This window comes from Moschus berezovskii, chromosome 26 (genome assembly GCF_049115385.1).
Source record: "Moschus berezovskii isolate FMDL1 chromosome 26, NW_MosBer_1.0, whole genome shotgun sequence".
Lineage (NCBI taxonomy): Eukaryota > Metazoa > Chordata > Mammalia > Artiodactyla > Moschidae > Moschus > Moschus berezovskii.
This window is the reverse complement of record NC_142485.1, coordinates 6084623-6105045: the sequence shown is the minus strand read 5'-3', so window position 1 is coordinate 6105045 and position 20423 is coordinate 6084623.

Sequence of the window (20423 nt, the reverse complement as noted above, 5' to 3'; positions counted from 1 at the left end):
CCCCTGCATTGAGAGCACAGAGTCTTAGCTGCTGGACCACCAGGGAAGTCAAGGTTAATATTTTTATAATATGACTGCAATTCAATAGATGCAATGAGCCAGCTCAGTTTGCAATGTCAGAGATTTAGGGGGAAAAGCAGGGTGACATTGACAATTGATACCCAGGTAGCCATCCTTAGAAATTAGTTGTTCTTGTTTCTCTTGAATCCCATAAGAGCTATTTTTGTCATATTTGAGTTTTGTGAAAATGGTATCATTCTGTCGGAACCACACATGGGTCTCAAGTTGCTGATGCAGGCTTTGTTTTCTTCCTTCTGTAGTTTTTATGAAAGCCAACACAATATTTCCGCTGGTTGGTCTGGAGTCAGTGCTGTATCTAATTATGGGGTTGATTTTCTTCTTTTGTATTCAAGTCTCCTCCACCCACCGGGGGTGTTGGGGATTTGACAGGGAAGCTTTTCCTACCATCCCTGTTTCTTTGCAAGAAGCCAAGGGCATAGGGGAGATGCCCTTGTTGAAGTGCAGCTCGGGTTTCAGGCCTCTCTTCTAAATTTAAGCCACAAAGGGAGTCACAGTCATTTAATCCCCCAGGCTTCAGTGTTTTCCTCTGTACCTTGAGAGGATTGGCCTAAGTCATCTGCAAAGTTCCTCTCAGACCTGACATTCTCCAAAACACAAGTATTTTCCTGAAGTTCACTGACAAGTAATCGCCAAGCAGCAGAAGAGCACTGAAATGGTCTGAGCTAATATTATCTCTCATCTGTTGGCGGTGTCTTGAGGGGAACATCCCCGAGAGCAGCCTGGTGTTCTGCTGGCCGCTCTGAGAAAAGGCTTAGAGAGCAGAGGAAGAGGGAACAGCGGAGACGGTTAGTCCTTCCGGTGTGGTCAGGGGTGGTGCCGTTCGGTGAGGATGCTGAGACCGACACAGAGAAACCAGAGGCGGGCTGGTCTCCATGCCTGGAAGATGAGCGTTGCATAAGTGCAGTTTTACTTTCTGCGCTAATCTTTGCTGAGGTAATTGCCTTCATTCTATTTTCAGGGTGTTGTTGGCAATGCTGCATGGTCTACTGACAGTTGTTCAATAAAAATAGAGATCATACCCAGGAGGAAAAGTGCAATATTCACACGTGGCCAATGTTCTGCTTCTGTGAGCGATGGTATTCAATTTAAGAGTCAAACGTGGAGAGGCATTTGCCAGGGAGTTTGACCAGCAATCAAGCCTGAGTTACAGCTGCAGGCACACACCTTTGTACACGAGAAGCCGGGCAGCAATTCCAGCGAGGGAGATATTTTCAAAACGAAAGAACCTGAAAGGCATATTCTTCTCTTGCCTATGAATCACCTGATTGAACCAGGTGTACCTCCCTATGGCTTGCTGATGGTCCCCACGACACTGTCAGGCCCCCTCCACTGCTGGCTTGATTTCGGAACACGGTCATTTCTCACCTGAACCCTGAACTTCCTGCTGAAAGGCTCACTTTCTGATTCCTCTCTTCTTGGCACAGCAGCTGGAATGACCCTCGAACCTGCAAACGTGAGACATATGTGCTCAGAATTCTTCAGTGGTTCAGGATTAAACATATTGACTTCCCTGTTCAGCATCCAAGTTCATTGTCATTTCTGCTGCCTATGTCATTAGTCTCACCCTCTGCCACACACCCTTCCTCTGGTTCGGTCACGCTTAGCTGCTCAGGGTTCTGTCAAATTCCTCACCCGCTGATGCCCCTCAGTGAGGTCCTGCCGGGCATCTCCACCTCTGTCGCCAGGTCTTCCTTGCTTGCAGGTTTCTGTCACCAAGGCCCTCCCAGATTGTCTTTCCTAACTCACCAGAAGACCCAAGGGCTATTTCCACTCCCCCATCGTCAGTGCTCCGGGGAAACTCTTTCAAGATGGCGATCATCAGACTAGCATGGTCATGGAGAGCACACATGTGACCATCTCCAGGCTGGAGCCATGCGTCAGATGTTTAAGTCCCTGGCATCAAGCAGATAGGAGGTGTCCATGCAAATAAGGCAGGAATTAGTAAAAAGGTAAATAAAAGCTCTCTGTTTCCTTTATTAGGAAATTGGCTTACTAAAGAAAAGTTTTATGACTATTGAATTACAGTATTATTTTCTTTATGTAAACTTTGTTCTGTCTCAGTTCAGTCACTCAGTCGTGTCCGACTCTTTGCGACCCCATGGACTGCAGCGCACCAGGCCTCCCTGTCCATCACCAAATCCCGGAGTTTACCCAAACTCATGCCCATTGAGTCGGTGATGCCATCCAACCATCTCATCCTCTGTCGTCCTCTTCTCCTCCCACCTTCAATCTTTCCCAGCATCAGGGTCTTTTCAAATAAGTCAGCTCTTTGCATCAGGTGGACAAAATATTGGAATTTCAGCTTCAACATCAGTCCTTCCAATGAACACTCAGGACTGATCTCCCTTGTTCTGTCTACTAAGCACATTATTTCACTGTTGATAACGTATGACCATGGTGTGTGTGTGTGTTTATTATTTTAACAGGATAAAAACACACACACACACAGAATTCATTAAAATGTTCATGTACAGGAAAACAGAGTAACTCCCATTGTATGTTTTTAAATTAAATTTTGAGCTTGGGAAAAAAAAATGGAAAGAGTGTTTGCTAGGCACCTAAGACGTGACCAGCTCCATGCTGGGTTTGGTGCAGTGGGGAGGGCGGTGAGGGACAGGAAGGGGAGGAAGCAGTCTATGACCCACACCTGACAGAATAAAAGAGTGATCAGAGGATGGGCAGAGACAGCAATAATGAAAAGCCACGCCTAGTGAAGTCAGTCAGTGGGACAGTCCTCCGGTCTTGGGCAGCACTTACTCATGAGACAGAGAGCATGTTAAGGGGAGTTAAAGAAGTAAGAACGCTGGCTCCAAGGTAAGGAATGGCTCAGCAGGTAAAGAATCTGCCTGCAATGCAGGAGACGTGGGTTCGATCCCTGAGTCAGAAAGATCCTCCCTGGAGGAGGAAATGGCAACCCACTCCAGTATTCTTGCCTGGAGAATCCCATGGTCAGAGGAGCATGGCAGGCTACAGTCCAAAGACACACCCGAGCACACATGCATACTCCATGCACTCCAAATGACTCCTCAGGGAGTGAAAAGGCCCTGGAGTCCTGACCTTAAAGCCTCCTGGAATATTTGAAGATGACCTTGATAATTAAACATCTAGCAATCGGAGTAGATCAGAAAAATGCTGATGTTCTAAATCAGAGGAATCCCAGTAATCACTTTTCATGATCTGCAGAGATATTGAAAGAAATTCTTAAGTAGATGATTTTACACCCAGAGTTGGTTCTAGCAAAATTAGTATTCTCTGTAACATCAAAGGTGTTGACTTTTTTTTTTTTTTTTGGCCACCCTGTACAGCTTGTGGGATCTCTGTCCCCTGGGATCTCAGTTCCCTGACCAGGGATTGAGCCTGGGCCATGGCAGTAAAAGCCCAGAATCCTAACCATTAGGACACCAGGGAACTCCCTGAAGACATGGATTTGTAATGGGGAGTGTTGGGAGGGGAGACGGGGTAAGTGGTAGAGAGGAAATTATAATGAGATTTGAAGACTGTATGATACTATGGAGTTAACATTTTAATACTAATATCTATCATTTAATGATATGAGGAATCTTTAAAAATTTTTGAACAAGATATGTCACAGTCACATTTGCATGCTAGAAGTCCCTGACTCTCTATGCAGAGCGGATGAGAGATTTAAATGGAAGGATGGGGTAGTGAGATCATTTAGGACCCTATTAAATCCTCTAGGTGAGAAACGTCAGGGCTCTGAACCCAGACAATGGAAGGCGGTGAGGTGTGCAGCTGGGGAGGAGGATGGCTCTGACATCATCTAAGTGACACTTGACAAGATGGTTTCCAATTTCCCTGCCCCGCGCTAGCTCAGCAGGGTATTCATAGCCCTGCAAGATTTCCTTAGCCAAAAGAACTCTAACCCCACTGGCGAATGTGGTTGGCTGTCCAACAAAATGATCATTCTCCTTCCCACCATTCTTCTAACACAACCTATATCTCACTGCAGAGGCTGAATACTTGCTTTCCCAGAAGGCTTTGCAGTGAAGGATGACATCAGACATTATTTCAGTCAATGGAAACGAAGTGGATGCTTGTTGCCAAGAATTGTTTTAGTAAAAGCCTTTCTTTGTATGAAAAGAATAAAAAGAGGGATAAATTTATCTTCTACTTCTCATGCACTTTTTCATGCCTGTGTGTGATGCCTGGAATCCCGGCAACCATTTTGAGGCCTTGAGGGAGAAGCCTGAAGACAAAGCCAGAAAGCTGAGAACAGGTTGGAAAGCGCGTGGGTCCATCCTGATGTTGTTTGAGCTTTTGAATCAGCCCTGTCATCACTTAACTACCTTCAAACTTCTGTTACATGAGATAATAGAAAATTTTGTTTTGAAAGTTCTTTCAGCTCAAAGGGTGGCCAGTGGACCAACCATATCAACAAAATCCAGAATGTGTTAAAACAGCAGAATCTTGGGCAATACCCCAGAAATGCTGAATCAGACTCTGCATGTGAACAAGATGCCCAGCACCAGATTAAGTCATTTTTAATTACAAACTGTGTTCTGTTACTTGTGGTTGAAGAATCTAAATTAAGATACTAAATACAGCTCCTATCATAATCATAATCAATTGCACTTTTTTTCTGTTATTCTACATATGTGCTCATCCCTCTGTCACATGACGCAGTTTATTTTGTCACATGTATGTAATCCATTGAGAACTATCCATGACAGTCTGATCCATACAACTTCATGAACTCCTTAACAGAAGGCCCTGTGTCCTACTGACCTTTGTCTTTGCCTAGTATTAAGCTCCGTGAATGTTCAAGTATTTGTTGAATGAAAGAATAAAGGAAGTAATCGTTTCTTTGCAATTCCCCTAGCCAACAAAAATTTTAGAACCTCCAAAAAGTAGTGGCTTCTCTATGCTGGTGACTTGCCTTGGGCTAGAATGTATTCCGTTTTCTTATGCAACCACTTTTCCAGGTAGAACCCTGATTGATAGAGCTCTTCAGGGTTCCAGATGCTCAAATAATATTGGGTCTTCCTCATGTTGGACCATATCACTGCCATCTCTGCAGAGCTTAGTTGTTGGAATAATGAAAATCATCTCAAGGTTACCCCCATCAAAGTCACCAGATTCAGTCCTCTTGGGACCACTCTGTACATATGCTGCTTAATTAAAAGTAATCAATGCCAAAAATCAATCCACCATTTAGCATCAAGCCTTGACCACCGACTACAGCCAGGAAGGAAATCCCTGGCCATCTAGAATTCAGGAAAAGCCAAAAAGGGCAGGCACATTCAGCTGACTCTGCTTTCCTTAAAAGTTTCTGGCAGTGGCCAAGCTGGGAGAAGCTCAAATGCAGGGATTAAATATAGAAAATTGATTTCTCTTTTTCATTTAATAAAAAGCATCCATAGATTTCATGAAGTAGAAACCCTGCATATAGGTCATCCAAATAGAGAACACGCACACCCACACACACACATGAGACTAGCCTTTAGCCATCTTACAACACATACACAAATATATAATAATGTGATTTGACTTCCTGTTGGAGCCACGGTTTTGCAAATACACCTTCAGAGCCTGTGGTGAATCTGTGTGCCGACCTGCTTCCTCAACATCTGGCAAAAGAGCAGAGCCTGCAGGTGTGCTGAGCAAGGCCCAGATCTTGGAGAAAGAGAGCCAGTCTGTGGTTCCAACTCCTTACTGCTTAGAGGGAGACACAAGCCCATCTCCGTCTCAATTTATTCAAATGAGTACCATTCTTTTGATGATGAATACCTCCCAGCCACAAATTTCAGGGTGGATAAGGGAAAATATACAATTATTACCTAGAGCTCTAATTGAGCAAAGAAATAGACATGATGTAGCAAAAGAACCCCCAACAGCAACTGCCACAATTCAATACTGTCAGCTGAAAGCTAAACTTTGTTGGACCAAATTACCCAGTAAGAATCGCAAGAAACCACATATGGACAGCTGAGGTCACAAGTCCTCAATTGTCCTTTGCAAACAAGGAAATTGCAGATGATTTTCAGAATCTGGGAATGCCTATTAGCAAATTTTGCTTGCTCAAATTCTGGCCTACATTGAGAAAATCAGTGCTATAACTGGCGGGGGCATTTTGTTCACTCCCAGAAGAAAAACTAATGTTTTTACTAAGATATTTTTGAGATACTATGCATCTGAAATTCAGTGGAAGTTAATTTTTCAGAAAGACAGAGTTGATTCACCAAAGTATATGGTTTCTAACCTGGGCTAGCATCTAACTCACACTTATGATGAACATACAGAGCCCTAAGAGGTTGGGTGACTTGCCCAGAGTCACCCCATTAGAGGTAGAACCAGGATCACAGCCTCAGTGAGATTTTTGCTTAGGGCAGTGATTCTCTACTGGTGGCCGTTTTGCTAAGAAAAACTGCAGAGTGTCTGAAGACACTTTTGGTTGTCAAGCTAGGAGGAAGTTACCCCATGCACAAACTGCATTCTTGCATTTAGTGTGTAAAGGCCGGGAATGTTGTCAAACATCCTACAGTTTACAGAACAGCTCTCCAACCTGGTACGGTTGAGGTTAGGAACCCAGGGATAGAAGTGACATTCAAGTGTAAAGACTTGCACACATACACACACACACACACAGCATTCAGAAGAGAATAAAATAGCCATCTGCATTAATTTTAACATGATGAGCAAAACAAGAACGGTCATAGCAACAGCCCACCCTGATGCTCTCCATGACATTTCTCTCTCTCATTTCGCTCCCAACATCAGCATATCCTCCTAGCTCTACTTTCAAATTCTGGTCCCAAATGGGCTGCTTCTCACCAGCTCCACTGATACCTCCTAGCCTGGCCATCATTGTCTTCCACCTGGACCATGGCAATAACCTCCTAAAGGTTTCTCTTCTTCAGCTCTCCAGGTGTTCAATCTCTTTCCTATGCACAGTGACCTTAATCATGTGAAACTGATCATGTCACTTCCTTGCTGGAAAGCTTAGTCTCCACTGGGACTAATCCCACATCCCAATGTGCCTTTGGAAATGAGTGGGCATATTTCTGATAGTCATGGCAAGTGAGGCATTGCTAGCCTTTAGTAATGGTGACAGAGGAAGCCGAATGTTCTCTACTAGGAGGGATGATGAAGAATTGACTTGACTGGAGTGGGAGGTTGGGGTCAGCAGATGTTAGATAACGGATGGATATAGGATGGATAAACAAGGTCCACATGGAGAACAGTGTGCAATATCCTATGATAAACTATAATGGAAAAGAATATAAAAAAGAATATATGTACATAAAACTGAATCACTTTGCAGTGCAGCAGTAATAAGACAACATTGTAAATCAACTATACTTCAATAAAAATAATAAAATAGAAATAATTTAAAAAAAGAACTGACTTGCCCATACTCTTTATCATCTCTGGTAAAACACAGTGGCCTCCCTGTCAAGCCCATTCTCCATCCGGCTGTCTGCACTGCAGTCAGCACCACTGCTGCTGCTGCTGCTAAGTCACTTCAGTCATGTCTGTGTGACCCCATAGACGGAAGCCTACCAGGCTCCCCCGTCCCTGGGATTCTCCAGGCAAGAACACTGGAGTGGGTTGCCATTTCCTTCTCCAATGCGTGAAAGTGAAAAGTGAAAGTGACGTCGCTCAGTTGTGGCCGACCCTTAGCGACCCCACGGACTGCAGCCTACCAGGCTCCTCCATCCATGGGATTTTCTAGGCAATAGTACTGGAGTGGCTTGCCATTGCCTTCTCCGGCAGTCAGCACCACTTAAATCAGTCAAATCCTCCTTAAATCTGCCAGGCTTATTGGCATCTTAAGGGTTTGGCACCAGTCATTCCTGGCCTCAAAGCTCTTCCCCCAAAACCCATAAGCCTCCCTCTCTCACTTCATCCAGGTTTCAGCTAATTTGTTGTCTGATGAGAAACAGTGTCTGATGAGAAACAGTGTCTTATCTAAATTAGCATCCCCTCTGTTCAGGTGAGATGTTATTCTGCTAACTGTTTCTCCTGTTCCTTTATCGACATCTGTACCATAGTGAAATATACATTTATCGGTGTACTGTGTCTCCTGTCTCCCCACTGGAAGCTGGGCTCCGAGAGGCCAGGGCTTTGTCCGTTTTACTCATCTCTGTATCTTCAGTACATAGGACAGTGCCTGGCCCACCGACTGCTGAGAACTAGATAAATACATGGGTGCGTGTGTTCACGTAGAAAAAAATCCATCCGGAAATGTGAGCGCGGTAAGGCTCAGTCAGTTCAGAAGCTCAGTCATGTCCGACTCTTTGCGACCCCATGAACCGCAGCAGGCCAGGCCTCCCTCCCCGTCCATCACCAACCCCCAGAGCTCATCCAAACTCATGTCCATTGAGTTGGTGATGCCATCCAACCATCACATCCTCTGTCATCCCCTTCTCCTCCTGCCTTCAATCTTTCCCAGCACCAGGGTCTTTTCCAGTGAGTCAGCTCTTCACATCAGGTGGCCAAAGTACTGGAGTTTCAGCTTCAACATCAGTCCTTCCAATGAACACCCAGGACTGATCTCTTTTAGGATGGACTGTTGGATCTTCTTGCAGTGCAAAGGGACTCTCAAGAGTCTTCTGCAACACCACAGTTCAAAAACATAAATTCTTCGGCACTCAGCTTTCTTCACAGTCCAACTCTCACATCCATACATGATCACTGGAAAAACCATACCCTTGACTAGATGGATCTTTATTGACAAAGTAATGTCTCTGCTTTTTAACATGCTATCTAGGTTGGTCATAACTTTCCTTCCAAGGAGTAAGCGTCTTTTAATTTCATGGCTGTAATCACCATCTGCAGTAATTTTGGAGCCCCCCAAAATAAAGTCAGCCACTGTTTCCACTGTTTCCCCATCTATTTGTCATGAAGTGATAGGACCAGATGCCATGATCTTAGCTTTCTGAATGTTGAGCTTTAAGCCAACTTTTTCACTCTGCTCTTTCACTTCCATCAAGAGGCTCTTTGGTTCTTCACTTTCTGCCATAAGAGTGGTGTCATCTGCATATCTGAGGTTATTGATATTTCTCCCAGCAATCTTGATTCCAGCTTGTGCTTCATCCAGCCCGGCATTTCTACTCTACATATAAGTTAAATAAGCGGGGTGACAATATACAGCCTTGATGTACTCCTTTTCCTATTTGGAACCAGTCTGTTGTTCCATGTCCAGTTCTAACTGTTGATTCCTGACCTGCATACAGGTTTCTCAAGAGGCAGGTCAGGTGGTCTGGTATTCCCATTTCTTTCAGAATTTTCCACAGTTTGTTGTGATCCACACAGTCAAAGGCTTTGGCATAGTCAATGAAGCAGAAATAGATGTTTTTCTGGAACTCTCTTGCTTTTTCAATGATCCAGCGGATGTTGGTAAGGATAAAGAGGAAAAAAAGCATAAATTTCCTTTAGACTTGATGGCTGGGCATGGTGACCACAACCTGTCTTTGTGAACAGAGTAGTATACATAGGTCAAAGCTGTTTCTCAATTTGTCTATTCTGTTTCTCTAGAACTTCAGGAATCATGGAAGAAAAGAAGAACATTCAGTTAGATTTATTCATGTAAGATATGACTACTAGTATTGCTAAGGGATGCAGTCTCATGGACTATTTTGTGTGGAAAATCCTAAATGAGTAAACTGAATAGGAAAAGTAAGAAAAATCCCTCCCCATTAACTTGGATAGAACCTGGGTGTCTGGCAAAGCTCCGATTGCCTTGGGCCTGGTTTCAGGCCAAAGAGACAGACTGCTCTCTCAGGGAAAAGTTTGAGTTTGGAGAGACAGCTTCCAACAGGCCTTTGCTGTCCAGGTAGAGCCTGGCATTCTCTCAAGCCACACCTGCCTGAGCTACAGATGGCCGCCTACACCAGCTTCCCGCCCCGCACCTGCTTCCGGCCCCCGCACCAGCTTCCGGCTCCCGCATCTACTTCTGGCGGGGGCCGAGGAGCCTCAGGGAGGCAGGAGAGTGTACTGCGGAGAAGGACACCCTGGCACAGCCCTCGTCCCTTGGATTGGCTGACCCCAGGTGTTTGGGGGCCAGGTACTATTGACCCAGGGCCCCAGAGGGTCCTTTTGTGATCGTGGTGTATTGAGGGCTGCTCTCAGGAGACAGGGGCAGGAATCAGAGCTGGAGTCCGGCCTCCAGCAGATCTCAGGGGAAGATCTCTGGAGCGTGCCCCCGGGTGGTCTTCCTTCAGGCAAGGGCGCCATCCCCTCACGGCCCTCTGTCAGTCGGAGCCAGGCTGGGACCTGGGACCCGGGACCCGTTGCTGCAGGGCCTGCAACTAGAAAGAGACGTCGCCTCCAGCAACGGAATACTAAGAAACCCGAAGGGACTAAAAGTAACTGCCAGCATGCTGCAGTTGGGCCAGATTATGAAAAATATACAAAATGAACAAAACCACAACTGTCAGTTGTGAAGAGCCAGGAGCAAAGGCAGAGTACTGCGCATGCCCCTGTACTCAATACCACCAAAGGGGTGAGCAGGCCACCTGAGCCGCCCGTCAGCCACCCTGAACCCCCCCTTACCCAGGCCTCATATAGGAACCCTCCCAACCCTCCCCCTAAGGGAGTGAGCAAGGGCCCCTGTTACTTGTTCTCCTTCCTCCTGCTGCAGCAGAGACCCCAGCAAAGCCTCGTCTGCATTTCTTCTGGCCTCTGATCAATTCCTAGTGATGGGGGAAGACCAAGGACCCCGATCAGTAACCAGTCTATCTTAGGCCTCTGCTCAGCAGGATGGAACATGACCTCCATGGGGTCAGCCGTGACCCCAGCAGCCACTGATCATAGAAGCTGGATGTGCCGTCCCGTGAGGGGACTGGGCTGAGGCACCAGCAGCGTTTGCTTCTTGTCTGCGAGTCCCACAGGGGCATGAATCAGAGCTTTTAAAGAATTCCCCAGAGCCCTTCCTCCTAGCGTCCCTGCTGGCCACAGCATTATTCACAGTGGCCCTAAGAATCATGCCAGGTCCCTTGAGTTTCTTCTCAGGGTATTCTGCTGATGTAGGGCAATGTCCACATGGTATTTGCAATGTTGAATAACATCTCCTTCTCTCCTTGAAATGCTCCACGCAGAAAAGCCATATTAACAAGTCTCAGAGAGCAGTGGAAGAGGTTATAAAAATAGATGTTAAATCATCTAACTTAAAGATTTTTCAAAAAAGAGTCCCATTTCATCAGCAGCTTTGAATAATAATCAATTGAAACCATTTCAGCAAGTTCTTTAGAAATATTATTGCTACCAACGAGGGCCCTTGGCCTTGCCCGCTCACTAGAAATTGATCAGAGGCCAGACAAGAAATTCAGGCAAAGCTTTATTGGGCCTCCTGCTACACACAGGGGAGTGAGAACAAGGAACAGGTTTCCTCGCTTGCTCCCCTGAGGCAGGGAGCTGGTTCCTCACATGGGAGGAGGGTAAGGGTATGTCCAGGGGTTGGGCTGGAAGGGAGGCTTAAGTGGTTTGCTCACCCCTTTGGTGGTATTGAGTGCAGGGGACATGGATAATATTCTGCTTTTGCCTCCTACCCACTTCTTTTGCTCCGGGCTCTAGACAAGCGGCATTTGGGTTTTCGGTCCTGTTGTCTTTCATTTCAGTTCAGTTCAGTCGCTCAGTCGTGTCCGACTCTCCGCGACCCCATGAATCACAGCACGCCAGGCCACCCTGTCCATCACCAACTCCCGGAGTTCACTCAAACTCATGTCCACAGAGTCGGTGATGCCATCCAGCCATCTCATTCTCTGTCGTCCCCGTCTCCTCCCGCCCCCAACCTTTCCCAGCATCAGTGTCTTTTCCAGTGAGTCAACTCGTCGCATGAGGTGGCCAAAGTATTGGAGTTTCAGCTTTAGCATCAGTCCTTCCAATTTGTCTTTACTTGTCCATAATTCGGCCCAGCTGCACGTGCATGCAGTTATTTGTAATCCCTTCTAGTTTCTCTGCATCAATATTTTGTTGCTTCAGGAGATGTTTGTCCAAGGTACAAGCACTGCAACAGAGGGCCCCAGGTCCCAGTCTGTCTCATTACATGCAAACACGTTCTTCTCCCTTATTTTCTTTAAAACGAAAATATCTCTGAGGCAACACGATCTTGCCCCAGGTTCTCAACCTTAGCACCGTTTACATTTGGGACGGATAACTGGAGGGAGAGATAATGTTCTGGGCATTATAGGATGTTTCCCAGCACCCCTTCCCTCTGCCTACTAGAGGATAGTGGCATCCCTGCCCCACCACCATCCTCTCATGTGGCCAAATGTCCCCTAGACAGCAAAGTTACTCCTGGATGAGAACCATCAATAAGGCTGAAGAAACCCAGATGGCCTTTGGAGTCCTGGTGGGACCAATGGCTAACTCTGCGGCTTGAGCAAGTTAACAAGTGGGACACCACCCTTATGTCAGAAAGTGAAGAGGAACTAAGGAGCCTCTTGATGAAAGTGAAAGAGCAGAGTGAAAAGGTTGGCTTGAAGCTCAACATTCAGAAAACAAAGATCATGGCATCCGGTCCCATCACTTCGTGGGAAATAGATGGGGAAACAGTGGAAACAGTGTCAGACTTTATTTTTTTGGGCTCCAAAATCACTGCAGATGCTGACTGCAGCCAGGAAATTAAAAGACGCTTATTGCTTGGAAGGAAAGTTCTGACCAACCTAGATAGCATATTAAAAAGCAGAGACATTACTTTGCCAACCAAGGTCCGTCTAGTCAAGGCTATGGTTTTTCCCGTGGTCATGTATGGATGTGAGAGTTGGACTGTGAAGAAAGCTGATCGCCGAAGAATTGATGCTTTTGAATTGTGGTGCTGGAGAAGACTCTTGAGAGTCCCTTGGACTGCAAGGAGATCCAACCAGTCCATTCTAAAGGAGATCAATCCTGGGTGTTCATTGGAAGGACTGATGCTGAAGCTGAAACTCCAATACTTTGGCCACCTCATGGGACGAGTTGACTCACTGGAAAAGAGTCTGATGCTGGGAGGGATTGGGGGTGGGAGGAGAAGGGGACAACAGAGAATGAGATGGCTGGATGGCATCACCGACTCGATGGACATGAGTTTGAGTGAACTCTGGGAGTTGGTGATGGACAGGGAGGCCTGGGGTGCTGTGATTCATGGGGTCGCAAAGAGTCAGACACGACTGAGTGACTGAAGTGAAGTGAACTGAACTGAACCTAAACGTTGGCTTAATAGTATGCGAAGTGATGACAGTATGCCTCCTGCAGAGCAGTTGCGATGACTTAAGTAGAGAACATGGCACGTCCATCCGTTTGGGCCACCACTCTCGTTTTCCTTCTGGACTAAAGTATTTCCAAAAGCATTCTTATGGGTAAATGAGTGATTGAAGGGCTTGCTGCTGCTGCTGCTGCTAAGTCGCTTCAGTCATGTCCGACTCTGTGTGACCCCACAGATGGCAGCCCACCAGGCTCCGCCGTCCCTGAGATTCTCCAGGCAAGAACACTGGAGTGGGTTGCCATTTCCTTCTCCAGATTGGAGGGCCATTTAATACCAAATAGGATGGGAAGCACAATTTAACTTCAAAGATCTAAGAATGATAGAGAAGAAACTAGCTGCTTCTAACTGGAAAAGATGGCACTCTTACTTCTCCCCTTTCAGCTTTTACTAAATATCCTCTGGGGAAAGTACATTGGAAAGTTAAATAGGCGTTTAAAATAACATTTTCTGAACACGTAAAACATGCATCAGACACTAAAAACTTCATACAGATTATTAACCATCTATCCTCAATGGATAGATGACAATTTGGAAACAGAGAGAGGTTAACTAATTTCCCCAAAATAGCAGAAAATGCGGAGAAGGCAATGGCAAGCCACTCCAGTACTGTTGCCTAGAAAATCCCATGGATGGAGGAGCCTGGTAGGCTGCAGTCCGTGGGGTCGCTGAGGGTTGGACACGACTGAGCGACTTCACTTTCACTTTTCACTTTCACACATTGGAGAAGGAAATGGCAACCCACTCCAGTGTTCTTGCCTGGAGAATCCCAGGGACGGGGGAGCCTGGTTGGCTGTCGTCTGTGGAGTCACACAGAGTCGGACACGACTGAAGTGACTTAGCAGCAGCAGCAGCAGCAGCAGAAAATGATGGGGCTGGAATTTTCACTGAAGCAATCTATGGTTTTGGAAAGTAGGAGAGTCAGGTCAGTTTCTAAAAAGACAGTTGGTGGCTTGGGAAGAGAAATACCCTAAGAGAAAGAGTTGACAAAGAGTTGACAGCCTTTTGTTGGCCTGCCTGTAAAGTCCAGTCCCAAAGGCGCAATTCTTCCTTGAATTAAGAGCTTATGGTGCTCAGTAGCTCAGTTGCATCTCTTGTGACCACGGACTGTAGCCCACCAGGCTCCTCTGTTCATGGGATTTCCCAAACGAGAATACTAAAGGGGGTGCCCTTTCCTTCTCCAGAGGATCTTCCCAAGCCAGGGATCAAACCATGTCTCCCATGTGTGTGGGCAGGCAGATTCTTTACCTCTGAGCCACCTGGGAAGTGATTTACACATTTTAAATGGTCAAGAAGTTCACAATACTACAATCACTGTAGCACTTTACCTTGAATGAAACCTGAAGTTTGCCTGTAGAAATGTGCTTTGGAATCATAATACTTTGTGAGTTACTGTAAAGTGATAGAAAGAGGGTTTTTGTGAGGTCATTCAGAAAGGTGTGGCACACAAAGCCCCCGGGAGGAGGGAATGGCAGTCACTCCAGTATTCCTGCCTGACGAGTCCATGGACAGAGTAGCCTGGTGGGTTACAGTCCACAGGGTCGTAAAGAGTCGGGCACGACTGAGCAATGAGCATAGCACACAAAACATCATCACTCATCATGGCTTCACCCATACATAAATGACAGATTTGCTGGATACAGTTTTCCTGTGAACATTCAGAGAACTGACTCTATCACAGTCAGGTATCTATTGCATTAATAGGGCATGAAACAGAGGATTATGTTGCAATTTCCAGTTAACTAGGTACAAATTGGAGATACAAAACATTAGTCCTAATACCTTCTTCTATTTATATCAAACACTTCACTGTATAATATGGTTGGATAAAATCATGTCTTGAATGTGTTTATTATATTTAATTATATTCTAATTAATTAATTAATTTCATATGTACCCATTTTCAAAGGATTTAAAAACCAATAAATACATTTACTAGTGAAATTTTAATGACTAAATATCAGATCATTTTGTCACTGATAACTTGGGAAATACTTCTGAACTGGCAGTTACACCAAATTGCATGATTATTAATAATAATTATCACTGCATTGGTGAAAATTCAAAGTGTTGGAGAGTAGCCTTCATATAGTCAAAGGCTTAACAGAAAAAAATTGAAGGAAGAAATGTGCAGCACTAGATGTGATGGGTATGGCTCGTAACATGTGACCTGAGGCGGCTGGTACCTGTGTATGTGTGTGTCTGTGTGTCTGTGTGTGTGTGTGTATTCTGATATTCCTGCGTGGCTTGGTCCAGCCAGGCGCCATTTTCAGCATTCACCTAACACTTCTTGGGGATGAAATCACACATGTACAAACACAAAATTCCTGCTAGGCTCAAACTGTTCCTTAATGTATGGTTAACACTGGAAACAACTCAAGTTTCAAAGTAAGTGTCAGAGCAGAACTGACACCTCACAGATGTCGCAGTGTCAACACACCACACCAGAGAATGTCCAACTATTTTTCTTTGCAAAGTCTTGCTTTCTCTGTAGAGTCTGTTGTTGCCACCAACAGCTACTCCAACTGCCTCAACAGAAGCCTTGAGAGGATCTCCAGCTCCTTCTCTCTCACACGTGCATGGAATTAGTCATCAGCCACTGGGCCGCGGAGTCACCCTCTCTTCACTGTGGAACACCTCACACGCACGCTCACCGGCTCTTGCCAGGACTCTCACGAGTCTCCCACCTGCTTTTCCTGCCTCGGTTCCCATCTCCCTACACCCCACCGTCTGTGTCACAGGGATCTTCCTGAGAGCAGGGATTTCTGAGACTGAAGGCACCGCCCCCCTGTCTGTATGAACTTGGGTAACTAACCTAAACTGTCTAGCCCGCAGCTTCCTCATCTAGAAATCGGGAATGAGAGTACATCTTGTGTCATAGGATTGTGATGAGAAGAAAATGTCTAAAGTGATTTGCCAAGTGTCCGCCTTGCAAAGTGTCCGTTATTGCAGATGCTCAGCGAATGGTTGTCCTGATCAAGGTCATCATTGCAGTTATCAATAGCATCATCATCATCATCATGACGGCCCTCATCAGGACATCCTCCTTGCTGGGGAGTTTCCCCTCCCTGAAACACTGGACTTGGACTCTTCATGTCATTCACTTTAATTCAATGCAACGTAACACTCTTTGAGGGCCTACAGCACCCACAGCAGTATCAAGGGAGATCTCAGTGAAACCTGAGTAGTACCTCCGAAGCTAACAAAATATCATATTAATACCTCCACTTTAAAGTGATTGTCAGGATGGCTATGAATAAAGTGCAAAGTGGGTATTTCAAAAGGAAAATTCTAACAGAGGATTTCGGCGGTCTTTGGGGAGAAGGTCAGATTTGACTGGTCCCTGAAGAATGGGAGATGCCTTGAGAGGCAGTAATGATGAATAAGGTCTATTTTAGAGCCATGTGGGGGTTGGATGTGGCTGGAGGAAGAGAGCTTTGTCTGTTGCGATGAAGTGTGGGTAGGATGTGGGGTGGGAGGGGTGAGACCTGGGTTACTGATGGGCTGGTGAGGGGTGAGCGGTGAGCGGTCTAGAGTCCTGTCCACTCTGCTTTAAAAGGAAGTTTGTGTCCATTCATTTGTCTCCATGTCCACCATCCAGCCCAGGACACATCGCTCCCATGGAACACTGCAAAGGCTTCCTGTGGACCCTTCCTGCTTCTGCTTTTGCCCTTAGCGCCCAGCTCACTGCTTTTCTGTGTTGGTCAAAGGAGAAATCGTGCCATCTCCTCCCTCATTGCTCTGATAACAAACTTAAACCCCTTTCTCTGGCCTGCACAACTTCCCTCCATCTTGCCTTCACTGTAACGCGCCTGCCTTGCCACACACACCTCCTGTCCCAGCCCTATGAGCGTGTCCCTGGGACAGGAGAGGGTTGTCACCTCCTCTGGGCTCTACCTTTGCTTTTCTTCTGGCTAAGGTTCTTCCCTCTTTCTTTGGATGGTTACCTTCTCATCATTCAAAACTCAACACAGCGCTTCCTATGTAGCTCAGTGGTAAAGAATCCACCTGTTGGTGCAGGGGACACGAGTTTGATTCCTGATTCAGGAAGATTCCACATGCTGAGGGACAACAAAGCCCATGCACCACAACTCCTGAGCCTGTGCCCTAGGCCCTGGGAGCCCCAACTTCTGAAGTCTGAGTGCCTCGGGCCTGAGAAGCCACTACAACAAGAGAAGCCCACACGTGGCAGCAAGAGTAGCCCCAGCTCGCTGCACCCAGAGAAAAGCCCACACAGCAAGGAAGACCCAGCACAGTCAATCAGTAAATACCTACGTAAAATTGGATATAAAAAAGACTCAGCACAATGACTCTTTTTCAGAGAAACTCTTCCCAACAAACCTATTCAAAAGACACCACCCTAACCACAATCTCGAATGCCACCTGGCTGACCTGTCCACGGATCCATCACTTTCTATGCCATCTGGGCACAAGCCCCCCCTGTCCAGTTGTCTGCTGTATCTTTGGTGCCCAAGATACCACCCATGCAGAGTACAGTCATCCCTTCAAATCCACCAGTTCTGCATCCATGGATTCAACCAAGCACATGTCAAAAACATTCAGAAAAATAATTCCAGGAAGTTCCAAAGAAGAATAAGTTGAATTTGCCACATGCAGGAAACTATTTACAGAGGTTCGCGCTGTATTGTTGACTCCTTTAAGTAGCATAGAGATGATTTCAAGTGTCTGGGAGGCTGTGTGAAGGTTAGTATAAGGGACTTGAACATCCAAGGATTTTGGACCCTGTGGAGGTCCTGGACCCAACCCCTGGGGATGCTGGGGGGAGACTATGTGCTGAGAGGTTCTGGTTGAACAGACGCCCAACTGTAGATCAGGATGGGCTGGCCAGACGGATAGGAGAGGCCCTGCATGACTGACTGGGAAGTCCAGGCTTTGCCCTCGACGGCGGGGCTTTCTGAGTGGGTGTGTTTTATCTTCCTTCTCAGCTTCTTCTCAACCTGCCTAAGTCCCACGGACCTAAATTTCGAGGCTCGGCTCAGGCCCCATCTTATCATGGTGATGAACCTTGGTCACAGCAGCTGATGGACTCGCTCCTCTTTCTCCTCTGCATCCTGAGGTCATTATTATTTACATCTTTTCTGGCACAACTGCGTGTTGCAAAGAATTGCTGAGTATCTGTCCGTCTGTTGATGTTTATCATCTCAGATAGACTTCTAGCTCCTTGAAGAACTCTAGGTACGAGCCATGTCCTGTGGCTCTTGGCATGTCTCTTGTGGATTTGAGATGTTTCCATGTTTCCTTGCAGTGACGAGTCCCCGGGGGTGATGGTGTTAAATTGACCTAGCGGGCTACCTGCCCACATCCGAGTGAGCCTTCAGCCTGGGAGCAGCCCGAGCTGGAGCTGGCGGAGCCGGCTCTCATCAGTCCTGCGTCCTCCCATCTTACACTGTCTTAAAGCAAAGGAAACCCAGCCTGGAGCAGCTGAGCCACCAGAAACGCCAGCACCATGCTTCGTTCAGTGAAATCACTCCCAGCCTGACTCAACCCCAAAGCGTTTCTGAAAATGCATTTGAGCAACTGAGATTCCGGTCTCTGGGATGTGCTTGCCACACGGACATAACTTGCAAACAGCACAAGGGAGAGACCAACTCAAGACAGGCTGTTTATCCCAGGAACCTGGGGGATGCTCTGTCTGGGTCGCGTAGGTCAGGCAGGGTCGGGCTATCCTGTCTCCAGACCACGGAGGGACGGATCCAGGGCAGGGTGGCCTTAACAAGGATGCGGAGGCCAAGGACGGGGTGGTCAGGGCCCAAGGGCAATGTCCTCGCCCAGAACTTGCTCACAACTGCTTCCCGATAAAACAGAAGCTGTGTGGCTGAGAGCTTGCAAAAGTCACTAACCTCTGGTTCCTAGAGGAACTGGACTCAGTGGACTTGAACTTGGGCAAACTCCCGGAGACGGTGGAGGACAGAGGAGCCTGGCATCTGCAGTCCATGAACATGACGAAGCAACGGAACAACATAGCAACAACTGGTTGCTAACCGGGGTAAACCAGTGCTTAGACCATGGGTAACTAGGCCCTGAAATGTGACGGGGAGAGAGCCCTGGGCCACGTTTCCTCCTCCCACTGGAGACAGAATGTGGTTGTCATCCCACAACAGACAGGGGCTTTGTAGCTACACCCACCCAGCGTCACTGCCCTGGCTGAGATGGTTCTGCGCTGTGCACTGCACAGTCTTGGGGGGCTGAGCCCCAGGAGTCAGCCCGGGACCCCAGCAGATGATGACACAGCTCTGTGGGAGGCTCTCCTCTCCCCACCCCAGCCCCAAAACCTTGCTTCCTGCCGTCGCCTCTCCAGTAAACCACCTGAACTCCTCTCTCTCGCTCCGCAGAGCTGAAGGATAGAATCTGGCCATGGAAACTATTTTTTAAGTTTTGGGTTTGCTGCGTCTCCTTTGAGGTGCTCAGACTTCTCCTGTCTGGAGCACAGGCTCCAGGGCGCTTGGGGTCTCTCGTTGACCCCACCGGCACATGGGATCTTAGTTCCCAGATCAGGGATCAAACCCACATGCCCTGCATTGGAAGGCAGATTCTTAACCACTGGACCACCAGGGAGGTCCCAGCGGAAACTTTTTTAAGAGGCAGAGGGGGCATTTCAGATGTTTATTGGCATCTTCACAGGAGGCAGGTTCTCTGCCTGGCGCTTGCCCTGTCTGCCTGCCTGGCAATGCTCATCCCTGCGGTGAGGTGGTTCCAGCCCTGCTCAGACCCAATGTTCCTGAAGGAATTCCCAACCACGTGGGTGGCAGCCAGTGGACAAGTGAACCCTTCACCCCTCAGAAACACAGCTTTCAGGCGCATCTGGCCCAGTTTCCCGAAGGTTCCCCCAGATCCACGTCTCCTGCGCACAGCGGTAACCTGACCTCAGGGCACACCTGGGCTCGCCTTCTTTTCCCCACCCTGGAGCCTCTGCACCCGTCAGTGCCTCCTGAGACCACACACGGTCCACATCCAAATTCTTGCCACGGGATCTGCCTCTGGGGGAGGCCAGCACAGGACCACGTATGCATTTCATTGGATGCCAGAGGGAACAGCTGAGTCCAGTAATGGACTAATGATAATGATCACTTACTCTTCCAAGGGTTTTATGTGTGTGAGCTCACCTCCTTCTCAGGTTACC